This window comes from Sceloporus undulatus, chromosome 3 (assembly GCF_019175285.1).
Source record: "Sceloporus undulatus isolate JIND9_A2432 ecotype Alabama chromosome 3, SceUnd_v1.1, whole genome shotgun sequence".
Lineage (NCBI taxonomy): Eukaryota > Metazoa > Chordata > Lepidosauria > Squamata > Phrynosomatidae > Sceloporus > Sceloporus undulatus.
Window position 1 is genome coordinate 46,522,963 of NC_056524.1, and position 24,947 is coordinate 46,547,909.

General features: G+C 37.9%; 1 protein-coding gene across 2 annotated transcripts in view; it reads left to right on the forward strand.

Annotated features, from left to right (window-relative positions):
• The window catches only part of EPHA6 (EPH receptor A6), a 264,534-nt gene that overhangs the window by 29,970 nt on the left and 209,617 nt on the right, over window positions 1–24,947 (forward strand). The window lies entirely within an intron of this gene.

Here is a 24,947-nt window from a genome sequence, read left to right on the forward strand (position 1 = left end):
ATTATTATTATTATTATTATTATTATTATTATTATTATTATTATTATTATTATTATTATTTTCAAGAATATATTGCATGTGAGCACCATTTCTGAATCAGACTTTTGTTCTTCTTAAATTGAAACTTTGAAAAATTAATTTTCAGTTGCTAGTATGCCTTCAGCATTTACAGTAGCATCAAACTTTGTAAAGTGGTTAAAATAGATAACATTAGACTTAGTAAGGGGCTATCCAGACAGCCCCGAAGGGGTAGCATGTAGCTGCCCTTGTGTCAATCAGATCAGGGCCTCAGCAACCGCATGCCATGGCCCTGATCTGACCTTTCCAGGGCACAAAAAAGGAGCGGTGTCATGGCACCTTGGGGGTGGAGTTGGGGTGTGCGTCATGTGGATGCAGCTCCCTGACTCCACCCCAGGCTGGCCTTAATAGCCGGTCTGAACAGGGCCTAAATCTTTTTCTTTTTCTTTTCATTCTGAAAGCATGTCCCTTAAAGCTGCTGTGTAGGATATTCATGATATGTAATCATGATTTATTGACCTTTGCAAAAATTTTGAATACTTACTCCACCCAGATTATAAACATTTTCTCTGGCATCACACCTCCCCCACCCACCCAATATGTGTAGAACTGAATAGCATTCTAAACAGGAAAGCCACATTTTCCACTGCTTAAAAAGTCCTTTAAAGGTTTACAGTTTCCAAACCTTTAGCCATGTTAATTTTTTGTAGCAAAACAAGAGCCTAGTGGCACCTTAAGGACTAACAAACACTCTCTCTCTCTGTGTGTGTGTGTGTGTGTGTAATTTTCAATATGTACTAATGACAGTAATAATAGTGGTGATAAAGCATACAATAATATCCCTTCAACCTAGATATGCACCATACTTGTGAAGCAGTCCTCCCTCTGTTCATTCCTGCCACTCTCCCATCCTCATGTTTTGAATTAATAAACTTAATCCTTGTCAATCAGCATAGCTGTAACAAATTTATTATGACATAAGATTTCATAGTTAAGAGTTTGCTCACTGCAGTTGACAAAGTGAACTCAGGTCCACAAAAGCTTATACCACAATACATCTGTTGTTCTGTTAATGGGTGCTATTAATCTTCAAGGACTTAGCCAGTGATAATGTCATTGTTTTACTAAATGGGCCTCTGTGAAAGTCATCTAACTGCACAGTATGTTTCAGCTTTTCAGATAGGCTAGCTAAAACAGGTATGATTATACTATTTATTTTCAGAAATCATTGGTGTTTTAAAAAATAGTCTATACAAAGTGAAGACCGAAAGATAATATTAAAGGTGATTAATAACTGACAGGAACAGAGTAACCATTCTCCCCTCCCATGATCCATTCAGATCTGATTTGTTGTATAAGAGTGCTTTATCATTTTAGCTATTGTTGAAACCTACAACTAAACAGTGTCTAGGGCAGGAACCATCATCAATCACACGGCTGTGGTATAGCTATCAGCAACCCAAGCTGTTCTGCAGTGTCTAGTGAAAGTGTTTCTGCCGTGAGCTTGGAGAAAGGATGTTCTCAAAGTAGAAAGTCCTCACAACTCTTCCTAGTGAATTCTTTTCACATTATGAGAAAATGAAAACACTATTCACAGCAGAGCTGGATAATGGCGCTGAAATTTGACTGCTATATGGAGATATAGGCCTCAGTCTAATAGACCCCTTGAATAAATTGCTAGTGATAAGTTTAATACATATATAAATCCTATCGCTTAAATTAATCTTCTGTAGTTGTAACCAGTAATTGGATTCAAGCCATAAAATTAATAAATTAATGCTGTGGTTCTGAAATCAGATTGATCTGTATTTGAAATGATGAGACCAATAGTTAGCTATTTCTGTATGACTGATCATTTTCAGTCTTCCACTAATTCAGTAGCCTAAATGACATGTACACAAGAAACAGTTTCAGCTGATTTTTCTTTTACTTTTCCTCCAGGCCATGTTCTTGTTTCATCACTGAAGTTCCCAGCTTCACTTATCTCACAATGCAGATTAATAGAACATATGGCATACTTGTATTAATGTGCTCTGTTCCCTTGTGTGTCTTTTCATGACAAAACATCCTGAAAGTATGCGACACTATAGTCAGGGAGCGGAGGGCGAGGAGAGGATTGATTGGGCAGAACTGCAACAGGAGAGAAGCGAGGACCCAGGGGAGGCCTGAGAGGAAGGGGTGTGGACCTGAGGAAGGGGGATAAAAGGTGAGGGAGAGGAGAACGCAGGAAAGAAGGCGAGACATGGAAGAGCTGGACGCAGAAGAGCTGGACGTGGAGAGGCAGTAGGAACAGGGACAGAGAAAGTAATTAGGAGTCCTGGAAGAGAGGGACTTCCAATGACTTTGCAAGAGAAGTATGGGCTGTTAAGAATTGGGCCACACCTAGGGGTAAAGCTTCACGACCCTAAAGAGGAAGGAGACTTTAGGCATCCCCACAAAGGAGAATGGCATCAAAAGGAGGAAGGAACGCTGGAAGGAGAGTGGTGGGATTCAAAGGCCGAACTGTGGGAGCAGGGTCCAAGGCTCGGCGAGAGAGACAAAGCAGAAATCCTGGAGAAGTGGTCCAGTCACAAGGGAGAGGTCAACAAAGAATCTCCGTGAAGAAACTAGAAACTGCCTTTGACTATGAAGTTTTTTGGGGTGTTGGAACCTGTGAATTCTGTTAAGTAAAGTTTGAAGCATCTGTGAAACGTGTTTGTGGGTTTGTGCCTGAAAGATAGAGCTTATTTGGAACACACGTGTGGCCAATATGTCACAGAGTGTGAGCACCCCACCCAAGACACAAAATCAAGTAAGAATAATGAAAGATTGGCCTTTTGTGTTGACAAGGTCTGGTATGTGTTATCACATTTTTATTTTTTCATTCACTCTTTATAACTAATTTTTCTGAGGCCAAATTACATAAAGACAGAGAACACACACACACACACACATCTATAATGGTATGCAAAATTCATTACAATACGCAGCTTCTACCTTACACGGAAACCGCGTGGCGGGAGAGTGAATGGTGCACGCACCCATGGTGCACACGTTCTCCCACAACACGAGCACAAGCCCCATTCAATCGAATGGGACTTGAGCTTATGTGTTTTTTGGTTTACAGGGGGGGGGGGGGGCCTGGAATGGAGCCCCATCATAAGCCAAGGGACCACTGTATAAATTAACAGAGTTTTTCAGAAATTTTAATGCTTAGAGATACAAATTAAAAAACAAGAGTGTGCAACCATATTAATAGTTCATGACAATAAAAATGTGTTTGTCTGGTATGGAGAAGACATTAGGACAGGTGCCAGGTGGACCACTCTCAGGAGGGTTTCCTATAACTGAGGGTCTATGACTGAGAAGGACACCTCACAACAAACTACTTAAGGGCACGTGCATCAGAGCTTCTGATCATAATCTCAAGGCATGGACAGGAATATATAGAAACTGATGCTTCATCAGATACTGAGGCCCAAGCTGTGAACAGCTCTATAGCTTAAAACCAGCATTCTGAATTTGGACCAGAAACTAATACTGGCAGAGTATGATCATAGCAACTAGCTCTATTTAGTATTCTTGCTGCTATATTTTTTAGTACAGAGGTTTCCTAACCTTTTTAAAGACACACTCATGTAAAATGTATTGTAGTAATCTAAGCAGCAAGTTATCAGGCCAAGGATGACTGAAAGTAAGCTTTTTCTCAGAAGTAGGCTCAGTCTGACATATCATCCTAAAATGATAGAAAAGCAATGTAGGAATGCCACAGAAGAGATTTGTTCTGTTTGTGACAAATACAAAAAAAACAATGCCCCTGCTTTCACTGTCTCCACATCTATGAATTGAATCTGTTCAGGGAGTGAAACCATTTCCAGAACATAGGGAACACTAGAAAGACTGTTTACTCGTATATAGTACCTTTGTCTAATTTACGTTGAGCTTCAGTATATTGGCACTCATTTGGTGCATACTGTAGCAAGGAACCTGCACTGCTTCATCTCTTCTGAAGAGAAAGAATAATCAGTGTGTCATCATCCCAAAATTGCACTGAATTTAACTGTCTGGATTAGCTATGTATTTGTTGGTTTATGAAATAATCGTTATGTCATTAAATAATGACTGTTAATATTAATATTAGTGATGGTCTTGTTGTCAGTATATTTTTGTCCCAGGCTGTGTAAAATGTCTCAGGCGCATGCAATGGGTTAAAGAGGAAATGCTGACTCAGAGGTACACAGTACACAGTGTGGTGGTGTGGATGTGGGTTGATGGAGGAGTATTATGCTAGTTTGTGAAAATATTGCTGTACTGTGATTGTAAATATTAGCTGCAACTAAGATTAAAAGCCTCTTCGGAAGAACTTCAGCAGTTGTGAACTACTTCCAGACTCGGCAGTGGCGTTTGTCTCCCTGGCCAGCAGTCTTCTGTATGTGGACACAGTTGTACCCCAGTGCTAACACTTGTGTGTCATGCTCTTGTGTAAAATCACTACTTTGGGTAGTTAAAACAAGCAAAGTACAGTTATAGCTTTTTTTAATAGACCACTTGTCACATCATTTCAAAGAAATGTACATTCACTTTATACCGTTGACCCGATGCAGATATAGAGAAATACATTTGATGTTGTTTTAGTAGCTTTACCTCTTGTGACATGATTACTTTAAGTGAACTGATGGTACCAAGCTCAGTGGAGAGGAATAGTATATTTGTGTGCAATTTAACAAGCCTCCGATGTTCTCAGTTTCAGAAAATAATTCAGGAGTGAAAGATATAAGGATTACAGGCTGTTCTACTGAACAAAAGAAGTCAGCTTTCTTGAATACTTTGTTACAAATGTGCTATGTGACCTTGGTAAAATCAGTAGATTTCTCTTGGTTTGTGTGAAATGTTTACCTTCTAAAGAGTATCATGGGTATAAATAGTTGAAAGAGTTTGAAGGATTTCAAATGCTATGGAACTGAAAGATGAGGAAATCCTTTAAAAATAAATTTTCTAGTTAATAGTTTGTGTCTACTAAATGTACATACAAAGTGTTTATTTAAACATTATTATTTCCTAGTAGATAAGCAGAAAAGTTGGTCTGGATCCATGCAAAAATATTTTATAACCCTTTTGGCAGGCAACTCTCTTGTTAATGTGATCTCATCCAGTATTTGTACAATTTGGCTAGCTAAATCCTATTTGAAATGGCAGTAGATTTCTTGTAAATGTAGGCAACCAGTTTTAATTGGACTGTGTTCACTGCAAGAGGAGAAAGAAACCTCTGGGGCAAAGCTGAAAGATGAGATGTCAGTGAAAGAGCTCCATCCTGGCAAACACCATAGTTTCTCCTCGAGGGTAGTAATTTGAAGTAATGAGTAGTCCTTGTTGAATGACCTTCTACATCTGTTGCACTGCCTATCCAATCCGTAACTCACTTTCCATCAATTACACTTTTAGTACAATTAACTGTGCCATCAAAAGACCCTGAAAATGAACAGCACACTTTGTGCATATGTTCATAGCTATTTAGCCTAAGACTGTGAGGGTGGCACAAGTCCATCCAAAACCACCTGCTTGTGCCAAAGTGCAATTTGTTGATTGAAGAAGGCACACTGATATAGTTGGAAAATGATGGCATGGCTTGTTTGGTATGTCACTGTAGCTCCGAGAAAATTAGATTAGAAAGCATGCTTCAATCAACTTGTTCTTGGAGTGCCACCTGGACTTTGTGTGGAGTGAAAAACTAAAGGCCTCTTTCCCCACAGGCAAGTGTTGTATTTATAAAGACTACTAGAAGAGAATAGTGATTCTTCCAAAATTGTTTGCTTTCCTGCTTCCTTGCTTGAGTGGAACATTGCTTTCCTCAGCACATGGAAAAGTTACTATAGCTCCCAAAATCCCGAACCAGCATAGGCATTGGGAAACTTGAATCCAAAAAGTGACTTTTACCAAGCTCGTACTACAGTCCTATCTTATCTGTTTTTGTTTTTAATGGTGGTTATAAAGTTGTTGGTGTCTCTTTAATGACATGGTCTATTTATTAACTGTGGCATGGTCTTGCAAAAGAAGTTAATGCACTTTTGAGTATGAATCTGAAATGAAAAGGCATTCAATTTGGGCTTGAAATAGATAATTTCTACTGTTTTTATATTATGATTGTTTAATCCTGTTTTAGCATTGGGTTTGGGAGGTGAGCATAGGGATTGATTTTTTCTTTTTTGGATTTTATTATAACCTTGATGTTTTTTACTTTTGTAACCCACCCGGATTCTCCATGATAGGGTGGACTAGAAATAATTATATTATTATTATTATTATTATTATTATTATTATTATTATTATTTGTTCAGCCCATATAAAAGAGTAGGCAGTCTTGTCAGTCATCAAAATTAAGATGATCAATAATAATAATAATAATAATAATAATAATAATAAATAAAACTTTTATTTATATCCTGCCTCTCTGTCAATGACAATCAAGGCAGCTTACAAGTTAAAAAATTCACATACAATCCCATATCCCCATAGCCCACCCTCCCCTAAAACATAAACATTAACAATTTCAAATCATGCATTAAAATCAACATCAATTCAACCTTAGTCATGAAGAACATCAAAAAACCAATTATTATTATTATTATTATTATTATTATTATTATTATTATTTATATACATACATACAATCAGTAAAATACAGTAGATAAAAAATTAAACCTGCCCATGGCATACATTCTGCGAAATAATAACATAATACATATAAAATAATACATAATAATACAGGAAAGAGTTCAGTGAAATAAGGCAGGCAACAAATTAAAAACATCAAGTAACAATCACGCAATACTTGGGAATGCTTCCCTGAAATCAACAAATCAAGCACATAGAATGTAGCAAACTCAGAGGGATAGAGGGTTCAATTTGGTGGCCAAGTTTTCTATTCAGCGAAGGCCTGCTGAAAGAGATCTGTCTTGACAGCTTTTTAAAAGCTGTCTAGGTTGGTGATGTGACAGATCTCTTCCAGCAGGCCATCCATTCCATAATCTGGGAGTGTTGACGAAAGGGTCCTCTGTGTGGGTGCAGTTAGCCTAGTTTTTATTGATTGCAATAAATTCCTCCCAGAGGACCTGAGTGTGTGGGGTGGATTGTACAGGTGGATTGTACGGAAGGAGGTGATCCTGGAGATACGTTGGACCAAAGCCATTTAGGGTTTTAAAGATGATGACCAACACCTTGTATCATGATAGCAATGAAAGTTATAAAGCTGGAACAAAAACTGCAGTATCACTGACATAATTTTTGTTTCATATATTTACAGCTCCTTTCTTAGGAGGAGGCTGCCACTGTGGCCAGGAGGGGTGCATTTGTCCCTTCCTAACCCACAGAGGGAGGAGGGCCTAACCAAGTGTCACCCCTCTTTTGTGGTATCACCCATTCAGGCTGCAGCCCCCTAGTGACATCACTGATAACATCCATTCTTGGTGATTTATTTTTCCTAGTTTCTCTTATTGCAGCTTCCACCTCGCTTTCTATGTGGTTCCTCATTCCATGTGTCATTCATTTTATCATCTCTTTTATGTAGCTCTTCTGTGTATTGCTTCCACCATTTAATATCTTCTTGGTTAATATTACTCTTGGTTTGAACTTCCCTTTGTGTTTCCAGATCTTGTAGAAATGGTCTCTGATTCTTCCTTTGTTGTTGTTGTCTTCCATTTCTCTTCATTGATAATTAATGTGGTTCTCTTTATCTTTGCACACTAGTTATTGGACTTTTGCATTTAAAGTTCTGATTTTGTTCTTATCCCCCTTTTCTTTTGCTTCTCATCTTTGCTTTACTGCTTGAAGCATTCTATTAGATATGCATTGTTTCTGCTTGAAGCATTTCATTTGATAGCCGCTGTTTCTTTTGTATTTTTCTGTATTTTCCTCCATTCTTCCTTGAATATGACCTTGGCTTCTGACCATAGTTCATCTGATTCCTGGTCGTTTATGTTTAATAACACAAATTTATTTCTTACATTTTCTGTAAATTTTGTTGAGATGTTGTTCCAATCATATTTTAGTATGAGGACTGGTTTTGTCATTTTCTTCAGTTTTATTCTAATTTTGTTATATAAGCTCTCCATGATCTGTGCCATCCTGGTCTAGTTTTGGCTGCAAGAATAGAGTTTCTCCATCTTCTGGCTCAAATTATGTAGTCTATCTGATGTTTGGTAATGTCCATGTGTATAGTCTCTGATTATATGAAGAAGGTATTTCTGATTAATACATCATTGGCTTCACAGAATTCTATCAGTTGCTTAATTACTTGTACCTAGTCCAAATTTTCCTACAGCTTTGGATTCCTGTTTGCTTCCTACTTTAGTATTCTAGCCACCTATTGTTATCTAGCAATCCTGTTTTGGTTTGTTGTCTTCCTGAACCCCATCATAGTCTCTCTCAAGATATTCTTCCTCTGCCTTTGTGGTTGGTGCATGTACTTGGATAATGGTAATGTTTATAGATACTTATTGACATGATTGTGCATTGTATCCTTTGATGGCTCTTGTTACATCTATACCACAACTTGCTGAGCTACTAAAAGGATGTCAGAGGTAGTGGACAAAAGGACCAAGATATCACTGATGGATAAGACTGCACAGATGTTGCTGAAATTATGGTAGAAGAGGAAGATTTTGAAAGTAGTTAGTAACCAGAGAGAAGGAAGGAAGAGAAGACAGTGGGTTTCAAAAATGGCCTCACCGAAAGGTAATAGGATTCACATAAACAAGGATTGTTTTAAGTGTAGATTGTATGATACATTTTCAACATTTTAACATTTTTGCAAATGTTTTGTAAAAATAAATAGTGCTAGAAATAGTAACCTAATACAACAACAAAGGACCAGAAATAATTATTATTATTGTTGCTGTTGTTATATTTATTTCTGTCCTGCTTTCCTCCCAAGACTGGGACCCAAAGCGGCTTACATTCTAAAAAGCTCAGTACAATTAAAAACCTACAAAATTGACATTGAAATGATATTAAACTATTACAATATGAATAATATTAATTTAATATTACAATATTTAAAAGATCATTTGTTTAAAAATAGAACACAATTTTTAAAAGATAAAATCACTTTAAAAACCATACACTTTAAAACAATGCACTACCCTTTAAAAACTTTTGGTTTTTAATACCTGTCTAAACAAAAATGTCTTAGCCTGCCAGCAGAAGGACAACAAGGAGGGGACCATTCCACAGACTAGGGGCAGCCACCAAAAAGGCCCTCTCTCGTGTCCTTACCAACTGTACTTCTGATGGTGGTGGGATCTCACATCCCAGGTGAATTCATACAGGGAGATAACAGTCAGCTAAATACCCTGGAGCTATGCCATATAGGGCTTTATAGGTCATAACCAGCACTTTGAATTGTGTCCAAAAACAAACTGGCAGCCAGTGGAGCTGTTTCAACAGGGGCATTGTGCAGTCTCTGTAACTTGCCCAGTTAACAGCCTACCTGCATCTCTTTGGACCAGATGCAGTTTTTGAACACACTTCAAAGGCACCCCCCAAGTAGGGCTACTCATATTATTTTGCAAAGAAATAACATTTTTTTAAAAAAAATCTATAGTTTCATTTAATTCTGAATATACATTTTAAAAAGCTGTAGCTATTTGTTGATTTTCCCATTAAAGTGTTGGGTACACATTCCAAATTATTGATTGTTAGAATCCAGTGCAAAATGGGTATTTCTTGAAGTGATGTGAAGTAAACTAGCCTTCTATCTGAACCAGAAAATTGGGATTGAAATTATGTTTTTACATGCACCTCCATACTCAGATTTTAAAAGCATTAAAATATGACTCCTCTTTTTATTTGTATTGTAAATATGAGGTGGTTTTTTTTTGTTTTTTTTTTTATTTTTGGTTTACAAATTCTGGATATCTGTTGGGACCAAAATAAATAACGCAGGTCCTTAGAACTACTCAGACATTAATGACCAATAAAAGGCCTACTTGATTAACATGAGCTGCAGCAAGATAAGAAAGGATGGTTCAGACTATTAAAAACTAATTTTCTCACTTTTTAAACTCTGCAAAACAGAAGTCTTAATATCTTTCAAAAAATATCCAGAGAATTAATCTGCTTAATAATGTGAGAAATGCTACATTGTGCTGCACATCATATTTAAATCATGTTTTGAAATAAAAGTTTTGGAGACTTAAAACAGCTGGACCTTTTTAAAAAAAATTTAAATAATACTAACAAACATATTTTCAGACTTGCTGATCCAAATCCTCAACAGTAGTTCACATTTTCCAACTTCCTTAATGAATTTTAATAGCGCTGTCATTTAAAAATAGCTTCAGTGATGTTACTTCATTGTGAACATATCATTATTTATTTGGTAAATAATATAGGACTTGCAATTGCCTTATAATACAGTGACATAGTAACGGAAAAGACATAAAATAATTATAGTTCTTCAGTCATTCAAAATTTGATTGAAAATTTTAGCAATATTTAGACCTTTTCCAAAATATTTTTTCTTCATGGAGTCTTTCCAGACAATCTTTATTTTATGTGCTGACAAATGCACCTGGTGAAGCACAATTTCATGATTTACTTCATTTCATGATTAACTTCCATGCATACCACAAGATTTATTAAGTAATAATTCTCTTCATAGTCACATACTGACATGAATACCATTTTTAATTCAGTGATGTGGTAGCTTTTTGCTGGTGATAATACTTCAGGTGCCATAGGGGTCATCAAAGTTAAGCTGTCAGGTGTGTAGAACTTTGATTTAAATAACAAAATTTTTCAATCATTCTACCAATTTAGGAGTCACTCAATCTCTGATGATTAATCTTAGTCTCATACTTTGTGGGGCTGTCATGTGGTAATAAAAAATGCATGTTGTTTTTGTATCTAGCTATGGATTGTTCATGAGACTATAATCAAAATTGCATCAAGAGAAGGTAATTTTAAAAAGGAAGGTCTTCAAATGGCTATAAATACAGGATGATTTACAGTATATTATAAAAAGAAAATACAATATTTTTAGGACTTTGGTTGCCTGTTGCATGTCTATAACAGTAAAAAATAAAGACAAGAGGTAAGAATCAAGGAAATGAAATTTGCTTTCATGTCCAAAGTCACTCCATACAATTCTTGCAATAATTAGTATGGCGTGAATCTTAGGTACAACCATATCTGCAACCCTTTTGAGTATGATATGTATTAGTAAATAAGCAATGGACCAATTTTTGCCCCAACTGCAAGCTGCACCAGCATATTTGGGTGCCATTAAAAATAGCAAGTCAGCTGAAAAAGTTCCATGATCATTGGCCATTTAGAGCAATTGGAAATGTTGTTGTTTTTGTTGTGAGTCTTCATGTCATTTCTAACTTATGGCAACTCTATCACAGAATTCTCTTGGCAAGATTTGTTCAGAGGAGGTTTGTCTTTGCCTCCCTCTGAGGATGAGAGACTATGTCTTGCCCATGGTCACCCAGTGGATTTCCAAGGCTGAGCAGGGTGTTACCCAAAGAGAAAGGTAGGGGACTGGGAGCTCCTCACCAAGGTTGTCAGCATTATTTACATGTTGGGGAAATTCGCTTTTGCAAGAAAGTGAGTAAACATTAGGACTATTTGCACCTGAATATACAGTCAGCCTTTCTTATACACAGATTTTTTTATACACGGATTTAAGCATCCACAGTTTGAAAATGTTCAAAAAAACTATAAATTTCAAATATCAAACCGTGATTTTCCATTTTTTATAAGGTACACCATTTTTCTATGTCATTATATTTAATGGAACTTGAGCATCCATGGATTTTGTTATCCACAGGGGATCTTGGAACCAAACCCCAGTATATAACAAGAGTCCACTGTACCAGTAATAACTTAGGAGAACCCCAAGTTTGTGGTGAATTAAGAGAGTTTTATTTAGAAAAATGTAGAGTTAAATCACAGACACAATAGAAATTCACAACAACATAGCATTTAGAGGTAATGAAATGGAAATATATAAACTAGATAGTGGAGTCTGAGGGGTTCAAATAGGGGTGATAATTACCTGATATCTGAAGAGCATACCATGGAAAGCTGGAGTGGCTTAGACTGGGAGGTCTAGAGCAGCACGGTTTCATACACAGAAGACAGCCTGGTACAACATTATGCTTAATGTGAGCATGAAAAGACCAATTTCTGGGGACCAATATTGATACCTGAAATCTAGCCCCAAGTGGTGGACAATCTTGTAAGGTAACAAAGACTGGACGTCCTTCCCAGGAAGCAACAATGGGATTCCAGACAGGTTGGTGGCTTTAATTTTAGTGTGACAAAAGCAGTGACTGGATTAGGACAAACACAAGGTGACTGGACAGGATGCGATGTCTGCGAACACAGCAAGGAGCAGGCAGACAGGTTGGCTCACTGCTTTGGGTGTAAGGAGATCCTTTGTCTCAAACTGCAAGAGAAAATGCAGATGACTTGGGGGAAGGAAAGAGCACTTAGTACATCCATTTAGCTTTGATTGTATTATTACCTGAATTGTCCACATGCCTCAGGTCTCACTCCTTTTCCCCTGACCTAGTATTCCTAAAAGTCATCCAGATATGAAATATGAATATGACCCCAAATACAATGCAGAGTATGCAGGGTGTGCTAACAAAGGATTTGAACCCTAGCCCTCATAGTCCAGCGCTCAAATCAATACAAGATGCTGGCTCTGGGTGGGTTTTTTCTTTGCAGATGCTCTGAAGGGGGGTGAATGCTCTCCAGCAGAGTTATCACAGAGAACCAGCATCTATGAAGAGTTATGATCACAGTAAAATCTGCATCTATGAGAGCTTTATCTAGAATTAGAATTTTTCTTATTTATTATTATTTTCTGACACTTCTGATGGTAAAGATGGTGGTAAGTGATGACTCAGTGTCTCCCTTCTCAGTACCTAGCTGTCACTGATGTAGTTTCATACAGTGCTTGGATTTCAGAAGCAAAACCCTCACAATTGATGCATACTAATATTTCTTGAACACGGGACATAATACTGAGAATATAAGAACAGCCATGCTGGATAGACCAAAGAGCTTAGCTGCAGTTCAATTTTCTGTTTCCATAGTGACCTATGAGGAGATCACCAGCAGGGTTTGAGTGCAAATGCAGTATAATACCCATTGCCAAAGTTGCACCCAGCAGGCCTGAAACACATGCTTCGCTTGCCTTCATGTTTTCCACCAGAAAAAAAGAACACTTGAAAACTTCACACCCCCAATTTGTCTTTCACCTAGAGAACAACTGTAGGACACTGTCAAAGCTCCAGGACTACTTTCACTGCCATCTGTACTTCTTTCTTAGTTTTAAGCCTCAATTCCGAAATCATGTTCAAAGATGTACTCAACAAAAGACCAGTGTTGAAGTCAACCTGTATGAGAATTCTGTAAATAATAATAATAATTTTGCCACCTTAACATATGAAAGTTAAGAGTTAAAATGGTCTAAAAGTCATAAATCTCAAAGAATCCTGTTTTCCTGTATGATAAGGCTCTTAGATTGGCTTGTTTTTTCCTTAATCTTGGATCCCAACATTTTCAGACCTAACTCCTTAGGATAAATTATTTCTTTTCACTAAAGTCAAAGTGGGAGTACACATTGCAACAATGAGTCCCACACACCCAACTATTTTCCTATTGTGGCAATCCACTTAATTCTGCCTGTTCTTCACATACATGTTGAAAAATGTCAAATGTATATTTTCAATTAATTTTACCAGTGCAGGTTGTTGATAGATTACAAAAACAAGAAAACGTGCTGAGAGGGAGCTACAACACCCATTCATTCAAAGTTTACAGCACTGGTCCAAGCTTTAAGCTCTCTTTTTGAAAGAAGCAAGATATAAGAATGTGGTAGATAAGCTAGCAGCACAAAATCAAGAAACTAATAAGTAATCTAGGAAAGACCTGGGCTATACTAGAGGACAACATAGACAAATCAATGGAGCTGCAAGGAGAGAACCCTTTTTGTTTCCACGATTGATAGTTAACAAAGACACTGGCTAGACGGGCCCTATGGGGCGCTGTTGTGACATGTGAGGGGTGGCACTTTCAGATGCCCCTCGCCCTTCACACGTGACAAGGGTGTCAAAATGGTGGCACCCTGTGCATTTTGATGTGACGGATGCCTAGCATCCACACATCTCGGTGCCCTTGTGACACCACAAGCGCGCCATTGGCGCCTTGTGGCGTCACAACCGTGCCGTGGAAAGAACCCGCTTTTGTGGGTTCTTTTTGCTGCACGAGGGAGCCGCGCTGTTTGTCCACTGCGGCTCCCTCGTGCAGCAAACCAGGGCGGCAGGAGACCACCCTTTTTGGGCAGTCTGTATCCCGCCAAAGATACTAGATTAAGGCTCATCTGGCACTGCGATTTGCTCTGTACTTAAAATTGCTTGCCTTTAAAAAGCTAACATCTCAGGGAAAACAGTTTTAATCTAATCTTCATTGGAATATGTGTATTTTTTATGGTTTTAAGCACTTCCATTGTGGAAAACATTAACACAAATGTGTTCTCTTTTTTGAGCATAGGAAGTTCCACTGGGGAAAAGCATTCAATTATGAAATTTAAAGTAGAATAGCTGAGAAAGAAAGGTCTGGGTTGCATATTTTGAAGGTGTAATTCTGTCCTCAGAGGAAAAATAATTCCTGTTCTATTGCCAGTTCTTCCAACTTTTAAATTTCCTGCTAACACGTTTCCCAGCAGCAGGAAATTCAAATTTCCAGTGGCAAGAGATCATCTCAAAACAGTATTTCAAGCCACTCAGTGATGTGAAATGGTAAATCAGGAAGCTATTGCTTATGCATTTAAAATAAGTGAACATGTTCATGATTTACTATAGAAATTAAGATTATTCAGAAAGATAAACAAGCCATTTGAAGTGTGATGCTGAAGGAGAATTCTACAGATAAATACCATGGACTGCCAAAATTATAAGTTAGTGAGTTCAAGAACAAATCAATCCTGAACTCTCCCCAGAAACCCAAATGACTAAACTGAGGCTTTTGTACTTTGGGCATATTGTGAGAAGCTATGACTCATTAGACAAAGCAATAAAGTTTGATAAAGTTCAAGGGAGTAGAAAAAGAAGAAGAATGTATTATGGTGGATAGAATCAGTCAAGGAAGCCATGGCCCTACATTTGCAAGGCATTAGCAAAACTGTTATGACCAAGATGTCTTGGAGATCTCTCATTTATAATGTTCTTGCAAGAAAGATCACAGAATACACCTTTTCCACTCTGCATTTCTGATGGAAACCAACAGCCAAAGTATGAGTTCTGCCAGATCAAACAAGATCAAAATCACCTTTTATCTTTTATGTGTCTGTCCTCACAATTTGAGGGATCGAGATCTTCTGGGGCTAGAAGATATTGTAAAGTCTAAGAAGCATCATCAGTCCCAATCAAACTTTCTCATTTCCCAAATACCTAAACAAACTCTGCAGTTTAGAAAACTTCCCAGGTTCCATCACAGGAAATCAAACATTTGGTTTCCAAGAAAACTTTATGGATCAAGAGTATATATATTACACCCCCCCCCCCCCCTGAAACCTCTTTGTGACACTTACTGCAGTCAACTTGTCCCCACTTACTTTGGTCTGAGTTCCTTTGCCCTTTCTGCCCATCTCTCAAAGCTCCTAACGCAAGTCTCATAGAGTGACACTTTCTGCTGTCCAGATTTCCGTGGATTCTTCCTTCAGGATCAGTAGTTGCACTCCCTCTACTAAACCTCTAATTCTACTATCTCAATTTAAAGGTAAAAGTAGTCCCTTGACATGACTGTCTAGTCATAACTGACTGTAGGGGGCAGTGTTCATCTCCGTTTCTAAGCTGAAGAGCCAGTGTTATCTGAGTACTGTTCTGGTGGCCAGCATGACTGGACTTCTCACTGAGAAGTGGTACCTATTTACCATTTGTATTTGCATGCTTTCGAACTGCTAGGTTGGCAGAACCTGGGACTAGTGACAGGTGCTCATCCCATCATGCAGCACCTGGGCCTCGAACTGCCAACCTTCTGATCTTGCAATCAACAGAGTCAGCATGTTAACCACTTGAGCCACTGCTCTATTTACTCCCCTATTTACTCCTCTATTAAGTTAGCTTTGTGTTGGTTGTTTGGATGAGCTACCTCTCTGTGTGTGCTTTTTATATTTATTCAATAAAAGTTCATATAGTTTCACATGTCTGGAGTCCGTATGAGTTGTTACTGGTACAGCTGGTAGTGGACTCTGCGTGTTATATTAGCCTCTCTCACAAAGCCAAGTTGAGTGTTTCCCCAAACAAATTAAAAATAGATCGCTCCTGTTAGTAGAGGGGTACTATTTAGGGTAACAGGGGGGAAGGAATCGGCTGTACAGTTGTGGATGTACTCACACATTTCTGAAGTGAGTCCAAAATGGCATTCCTCAGGAGTGTCCTTACTTTAATTAAATGCATATCCTTAATTTATTTAGTCTATTTTGTGTGTATTTTCCCCAGAAGTGGAACTCAAGATGACTTACAAAATTAAAACACACATAATGTAAATAAAAATTCAGATTCTAGTTAAAAAGCAATTAACCAATTTATGGCCTGAGAAGACTACTGAGACAATTGGCTATATACTGTCATAACAAAGCCCTAAAGTTAAATTATAATATAACCAAGGTATTCAGGGTTTGTTTGTTTTTGTTTTGTTTTAAGAAAAAACTAGTCACAAATGGCAAATAAATAGTGAAACAACTGAGCAGGTATATAGCTTTAAAAATTTATGAGTAATTTGTAAGGCATCAGGGGCATGAAAACTCCTGGCAGAACTAGCAATTAAAAGTGCACACAGGAATATGATAGCTCTGCAGAGTTTTTCTACACCAGAGGAGGCCAATACATACCTGCTGCCATACATGTTTTTGAAGCCAAAGTTTTACTATATGGAGCATAAATCTCTAATTATAATAACTTTGATAAGTTTGAAATACTAAAGACAAAATTTCTCATAAATATATTTTCAGTGCCATGTTGTGTTTTAAATGTAGCAATGCACCTTGAAGCGGGCTTGATCACCATCAAAGCATGAGCTTGGATTCTGATAATTAACTTCTGGCTTAAATTTATGTTTATTCCACATGAGTTGGCTCCATTGGTTCTATTAAACAATTTCTACTCTTCTTGGAAATTGATGATAAACAACAACTTATGTATATGTGGATTTTCTCACATAACCCTATTACAAATGGGTTATAAATTAAATTATATTATTATAAAAGGGCAAAATCAGCCTTTAGACAGCATATCTGGGATAGAGAATTACAGAACCATGGAGGTAAAATTAGGAATATTCCAATTTTAGAAGTCTTGGAAATGACTTTTGCTAGACCAACCTATTTGATTAAGCTAACAGTACCCAAACTTAGGGCGGCCTTCACCAAAGCCCATTTTAATGTCCTTCTGATGTCTTGGAAGGAAAATATAAGAAGCTGCCTTATGAGAAATGAACATGCTTATGTTCTTATAACCTCAGACATCATATTGTGCTGTCCATTCTATCAAGGTGTGTTCTCCACTTTAATCTACCCAATCTTACAGAAATTCCCAGGAAGGCCAGCTGATTATCACTTGACATTACTGCTTGAAGATGTAGACTCTGAGATCATGGCTTGATTCTGTTCAGATGCCACTGCAAATTATCCAGAGCCAGATTTACTATTAAATATTTTTTAAAGGATGCTAAAAGAGAGGTCCCTGCAATCTGGTGTGTTTACATTTTAGCTGATTTTACTTAAATGTTGGCCCTCGGTATCCATGGTGGATCCATTATGGACCTGGGAAGGAGAGCTGGGTAATTGACAGCTCCCTATGACCAACGGCTAATGAGACTATGAAAGAGTAGGGTGCAGAGGCAGCCTAGCAGGCTCTGAGTAAACTTTTTGTATTCCAGCCATGTGAGGCTTCTCTGGCCATCTAAGCCCTCGACCCAGGAGCCAGGTAAGAAACCCTGTTTTCCTAATGGTGGTGTGGCTGCGCTGCTGTTGGGAACAATGTGGGCTTGCCCATCTGCAGATGCTTAAATCTGTAGATGGTAAATCCATGTATACCGAGGGCCGACTGTAGTATGTTTGTAGATTTATTTCTACTAGTTATCAATAGTCATTTTTTAAGATACTTTGGTTGAAGGCTGTAAATAAAATTGATTGATTAAATTAACCAATTAATAAAATTTAAAATAATTTAAACCACCCATTTTAAAAATAAATAAATAACAGATTAAAAGCAGCAGATCAAAGTCTTGTCTTAAAATCAGTGAGTTCCCAAAAGACTATCAGAATAAAAGCAATCTTTACCTTCTGGCAGAAAGACAACAAGGAGGTTGCTACTGTTGTTTGCTCTGGCAGAACTCATACTTTAGCTGTAGGTTTCCATCAGAAATGCAGAGTGGGAGGGTGTATATCAGTGCTCTTTTTTGCAAGCATCCTCCTCCTCACAACTTTGTGTATGGCAACATGTCATTCACATGCCGTATGTCCTATGTGTCATCACATATCATATTCATACAATGTTGTATCAAACTGTATCTGGACTGATAGTTATATCAAGGGATTTCCAGAGCATTACACACACACCATTTAAATATGTGCCTAGATCAAGTCCATTGAAATGAATAAAGAAAAGCAGATTGGGCCAGTATAAATGATCAAACAATGAAGGCATCAGTAATGTTGTGTGGCTTTAGGCCAGATCAGCCAACATGGTGTAGTGGTTTGACTGTTGAACTATGACTTTGAAGTCCAAGCTTTGAATCCCCGATTGGCCATGGAAACCCACTAGGTGACCTTGGACAAGTCATACATCTCAGCCTCAGAAAACCCCATGATAGGATCACCTTGAGGGTCCACATAATCAGAAATGACTTGAAGGCACACACAACAACAACAACAATTCTGGTATAGGGGGAAAGGAAACTGCTTGCATAACAAGATATTGGTTAGTTCCTCACACAAGCAACTAAGGTTCAAAACACACTGTAGAAATAATCTAGTTTGAGATGGCTTTAACTGCTTGGGCTTAATGCTAGGGAATTCTGGTAACTGAGACCTATAACCTTTTCTACCAGAGAGCTCTGGTGGCACAATAAACTACAATTCTCTGGATTCCGTAATGCTGAGCCAAGGCACTTAAATTGGTTTCAAACTGGATTATTTCAGCAGTGTGTTTTGGACCTCAAGAGTAGGATCTTGGTGTGTAACAAAGAGCTATGCCAGCATAATATTCAAGCAGGATTCTGGCCAACATTTCATTATTCTGAGTTTCCTTACCAAAAAGTTTTCTTTAAACCACAAGAAAAAATGTTATTAGTTTGTTTGCAGACTTTTCAAAACAACAAATCTAATAAATTGTGTTGTGGCAGTGCCCAGAAATAGTGTTTTTCTCAGCTCAAGAGTGCAAATGACCTTAGACTCAGTTTATTGCTATATAAGAGATAACGTTATACTTATTGTCAAACTTCATAGACATTGTAATCCAGTTACAGGAGTCAAGGCTGAGGCATTTCATTTAAAAATATAGCATTTTCTGGAAGCAGTGAAAGTATATATTTCTGCTAATAGCCTCAGTTGCAAAGTTTATAACACATTTCATAATTAACAATGTTTGGTAATATTTATTTCTAATTTGCCTTTTGTCCTTGCCTTTCTGTATACATTATGTAGCATACAAACATGTTATCTTTCCTGCTCTCTCTTTTTAGTAAGCAAACATTTCAGTCTTCCATTATCAGTAGTTTAGAGATAATCATCTGGAAACAGAAAGGGGTCTTTATTTCAGTATACATAAGAAGAAGTAGTAGCTAATGTTATGATGATAACATGTTAAGATAATAACATAGATGATGTTAAGAAACAGCAAGAAATTGTCCCCATGAAAGTACATTCAATGCAACAAGAATTTGATCCATAAAACAGATTTCACACCACATTCTATGCAAAATGGACCAGAACCAGAATTTTTTTTAAAAAAATAGCCAACATTTGGTGATTGATTCCAAACATGAATGAAAATAACACTTAACCAAAAAGTAAATATCAGGTTTGATTTAAAATATGATCCACTAGTGTGCATTGTAGAGTGAACAAATACATTCAAAATATTAGTTTGGAACTACCCAAGTAGTTGATGGATCAACTCCAAATCTTAACTATTACCTCTATTTTGATCCCCCTAGATACGTTTGGTGAGTCTGTGACCAATCTTGTGGATTTTATAGCACAGCAGATAGACAAAGACTTTAAATGACACTGTATGTTTACTTCCACTAGATCCTGTTTTGTGTGCTAGAATCAGCAGTCCTCCCCTGCTCTTATAGCTCCACCAAATATACTAAAAGCCTGGGCTGGGTGATCCTCTGGAGCAGGTTTCTAATGCCACAGAGGGTGAGGAGAAAAAGTCTCAGTTCTATCAGCACTGGGTATAGAAGTATGTCACTAATTCTTGGCTAAAGGCTATTAACCAAAACACAGTGATCTAGAACAGGGGTAGGCAACTTTTTTGAGGGTTGCTGTCCCTCAGACAACTGGGGGGCTGAAGCCAAAAAGTAAATAATTAAAAAAATTTTTTTTAATTAAATAAATAAATAGGCAGCTGCGGAGTAGATTCTGACCGATCCGGTGTGTGTGTTGTCTGCACACCATGCACTCCCCCGAAGTGGCTGGAAGCCACACTTTTTGGCCTGTTGGTTTTGGGCCTAAGTGAAATGTGATTCTGAGTAAATACTTGTTGGGATCTACTATACAGTAATCCTATAAATAATGGCCTAGCAGTCTTATGACCAAGGTGGGAGGGAATACAGAGTGAACAGGGGAGGTTTACAGTTCACCAAATCATTATCATCATAATCTAACCCAATGCTAGTTAAAGTGGTGGTCCTTGATCCAGTGTTGGACCACGAACCACCAGTTGCCAGATTATGGCAAATTTATATGAAAGAAATGAAACCAGGGAGCTCAAAATGGCCAATCCCTCCATATAAAAAAAACCCAGAGAAACATTAGTCTAAGAGTTTTGTTTTTATGTTTGTAAACATTTGAATGTATTGCCTTGTACAACATTTACAAGGTTTTAGAATGAAGGGGGAGGGTAGCAAGCCCTCCCAGCCTATGCCGGAAGGGTCCTTGGAGCACCCAGCAACAAAGAGAGTCAAGAGTCCAACTGTGGCTCAAAATAAGCACACCTTTATTTACCGTACGGGGTGACAGCTGCCTAAATGGCAATTCCAAGACTGTCACACCCAATTGTCTTTCTTCAAACCTTTTATACATTCAAAAATGCATAGTTTTAGCAACATCCTTTCTTCAAGTTACCTTTTAACATTTCTTAATTTCCAGAACCAGTTTATTGACTCACTCCTGTCTTCCTGCCTTCCTGGCAAGTTTCCACAGTTCTGGTTAATCTTTCACAATCCCATTGTTCCTCTCTATCTCTAGTTTAGATTGCTTTAGCCATGCTATGCTGTAATCACTGCCCAATTGTCCTTTAGCCTTTAGGTGTTTGTTCCTCTCAAGAAGAATACTATCATAGGAATCCAGATTTATGAATGACCAAAAAATGAAAACAGAAAACATTTCAATAAATATTTTTTTAATTCTATAGCAGAATTATGCATAAAATATTCTAAGTATTCATTTCCAGTGTGAGTTGAGGAAATTAAATGTTGGCTTCTCCTGTACAGGGATTGCTGTAAATATATTCTTAAGCAGTAGGTCTGTCTTTGGTTCCTATGTATGCTGATAAATGCCTGCCTAACCTTTACATCTGTAAAAGATCAGAAACTGTAATTTCAATGGCTTCTTCATCCTGTAAAGCCTTTTCTGAACTTCCCACCTCTTGGGGGAAGGTGGAGCAGGAAAAAAATCACTCAGCATATCTCATTCCCTTCCATGACAAGGTAATTGGTTTGATGGATAAGGGGAATGCAATGTGTATAATGTGACTTTGGCAAGGCCTTTGACAATTCCAGATGGCATTCTCAAAAGTAATTGGAGAACTGTGAGTTGGCAGATGGCTACAGCAAGGTAACAAATTCCAGAGGGGTAGTCATGTTAGTCTGTTGCAGCAAAAACAACAAAGAGTTTGGTGGCACCTTAAAGTCTAACAGATGTATTGGGTTATAAGTAAAACCCTACTTCATCATAGGCAGAAAGCATTATTCTCAGTTGGCAGATACACACAGAGAATTATATACATATATAAGTACAAAAGCAAGCAAACTTTTAGGAAAGCTAAAATGCTATGAAATGGAACAATAGCTATTGGTAAGTGCAACTTCTATTTCAAGGCCAAACACATACAGTATAAAAATTCAGTTAGCTATTCATATTTCTTAATGTACTTAATATAAAAAGATACAATCAAATTTTCAACTGTATAGAATCATGTTTAAAACAATATAGCTAAGCAGTTTCATACAAGATCCTCTGTTTAAATTTTTTTTAACATATGGTGACTTCAGGTGACTATCAGACAGTCCTAGGAGACTGAAATGTTCTATTTACTTATTTACTTAGTGGTATACATGTTGCTTGTGTTATATATGACAGAGATGACATGTAAGCCATCAGAGGATGAGGATGAGTAGTCCTGAAAGATAATGTAATGCAGACTGATAATTTTGGTTCCTAAGTGCACATGTAGACACAGAGGCTGCATCTCAGTTTATTAGGGCACCACATTCCTAGGTCTGGTGCTGATGAGTTGCTGTTTTAGTTTTGATAGCTTTCACTAAGTATTGCTGAGGAGCGCATAGCAAGGTACAATACCATCATCATCATATAATTTTTGGCTTCTCCTCCTCCTCCTCCTCCTCCTCCTCCATTGGAGATTTTTGTCAAAGCAGGGCCTAACAGCCCTTTGTTCACCACCTAATGGCACCTCCCATAATTCCTCTACAAACTAATCATTAACTAAAAGATGACATATCCTGTATGTGGCTTCCCTGTGAAGGAAAAAGAACCCATAAAAAGCGGGGTTCTTTTTACCCCGTGGGTATGTAAGCACCATGCAGCACTGTGCGGATGCCGCACGGCGCTTACGTAACAATGGCAGCACCCATGTATATAGGGCTGACATTGTTACGTAAGCGCCACACGGTGTCCACACGACATCCGCACAACGTTCACACGGCACTTACATACCAAGAACTCCAATGGCGTGCTTGTTACACCACCACCATGGGGGGAAAAGAACCCGCTTTTCGCAGGTTCTTTTTCCTCCACAGGGAAGCCATGCGGTTTGGTGGCTGCAGCTTCCTTGCGGAGGAAAAACAGGTGCCTGCAGGCCTCCCTTTTTGGGAGGTCTGTACCGCGCCTAAGATACAATAAATAGAGAGCTTTCAACATTTGTTCACATGTATCATTTCTGAAATTTTACTTTCTGGCATTTGATATTTTATTTGTAGAATAGTTACTGTTTAAAGAAGTTCTAAATGAAAATAACTTTGTGTGTGTTGTATATAATACTGGTTGAGCAATCAAATCTCTCAACAGACATTACAACTAGACATTCATGTATATAGGGTGCCGTTGCAGGGCATGTGGGCACTCCGTGCCCCCAGGCAACCCTAGCACATGATGAGGGTGTCACAAAGGCCTATATGTACTGGGCCTTAGATAACAAAAATGAAATATGCATGATAATTTTAAAAAGATTGTTTGACTCACTTGAGTGTGCAAAGGTTAGCACCTTGTAGCACCTTTGAGATTAACTGAAAGAAAGAAACTGGTAGCATGAGCTTTCATAGACTTGAGCCTACTTCTTCAGTCCACATCTAAATAGACTCACATCTATGAAAGCTTGTGCTACCAGCTTCTCTCTTTCAGTTAGTCTCAAAGGTGGTACAAGATCCTATTGCATACTGATCATTACTAACACAGCTATATCTTTTAATTATTTGACTTAACTAGAGAATTTTTTATAATGGTACATGATTTATTATTCTGAGTATATTGGGACATCTTTCCTTCCCATTCATTCCAGAGGAGGAAGCTGTTCCATCTATCCTTCCTGCTTCCTAAGCTGAATGAATTGGTCAATCATTGCACACGAGACATTAATATATACCTCTGTATAAACATGCCTTTCATTAGGTCCATAGCAGAGCTTGGGTGTAACTAGTTACAAATAATTACAATTAATACTTAGTTGAGATTAAAACTAAACTTGGAACTAAGTACTTTTAAAAACCACTTTCTAAGGATCTGTAGGAATCTTAGTTCCTTTAGATAATTTTCTACAGCCGTCCAAATAATTTTTAATATGTTGTGGTGACATTTTAAAATGGGCATAAAATACAAACAGATTTCACTTACTGCAACATTTTACAAAACTCCAGGAGGAAAGGCATCTCCTTCTCCCCAGCCTTTTTAAAAAAAATCTTATAGAATGAACAACATGTAAAGAAAAAGAATAAATCTAGATATGAAGTTTAGGAGCTTATCACCCAGCTTTAAAAAGTGACTTACTGCTCCTGAATTGAATTCTAATTTGGGTTGGATCCAGATACTATTGCATGGATTTTTGCCGCTGACACCATTGGGCAAGTACAGCCTGGGTAACTTCCGGCTAGAATCTGAGTTCAGCTGGCCAGTTTGCAGAGCCGGGAGCAAATCAGTTCAGCCGGCTGATTTAATAATAATAATAATAATAATAGGATTTATTTATATGCCGCCCAATCACTGGGAATCCGGGAGGCTTACAACAGAGGGGATGATAGACGGTTCCCTGCCCTCAGGCTTACAATCTAAAAAGACATAACACAAAAGGAGAAGGGAATGGTGGGGGAGAGGGGATCAGGTCCAGCATTCTTCTCTCCCTCTGAGGCCTGGACCAAGGCAGATGGACTGGAGGGAGGGCTCTTTTTCTTAATCAAGGCCAGGCCCGATGGCGTTGGAC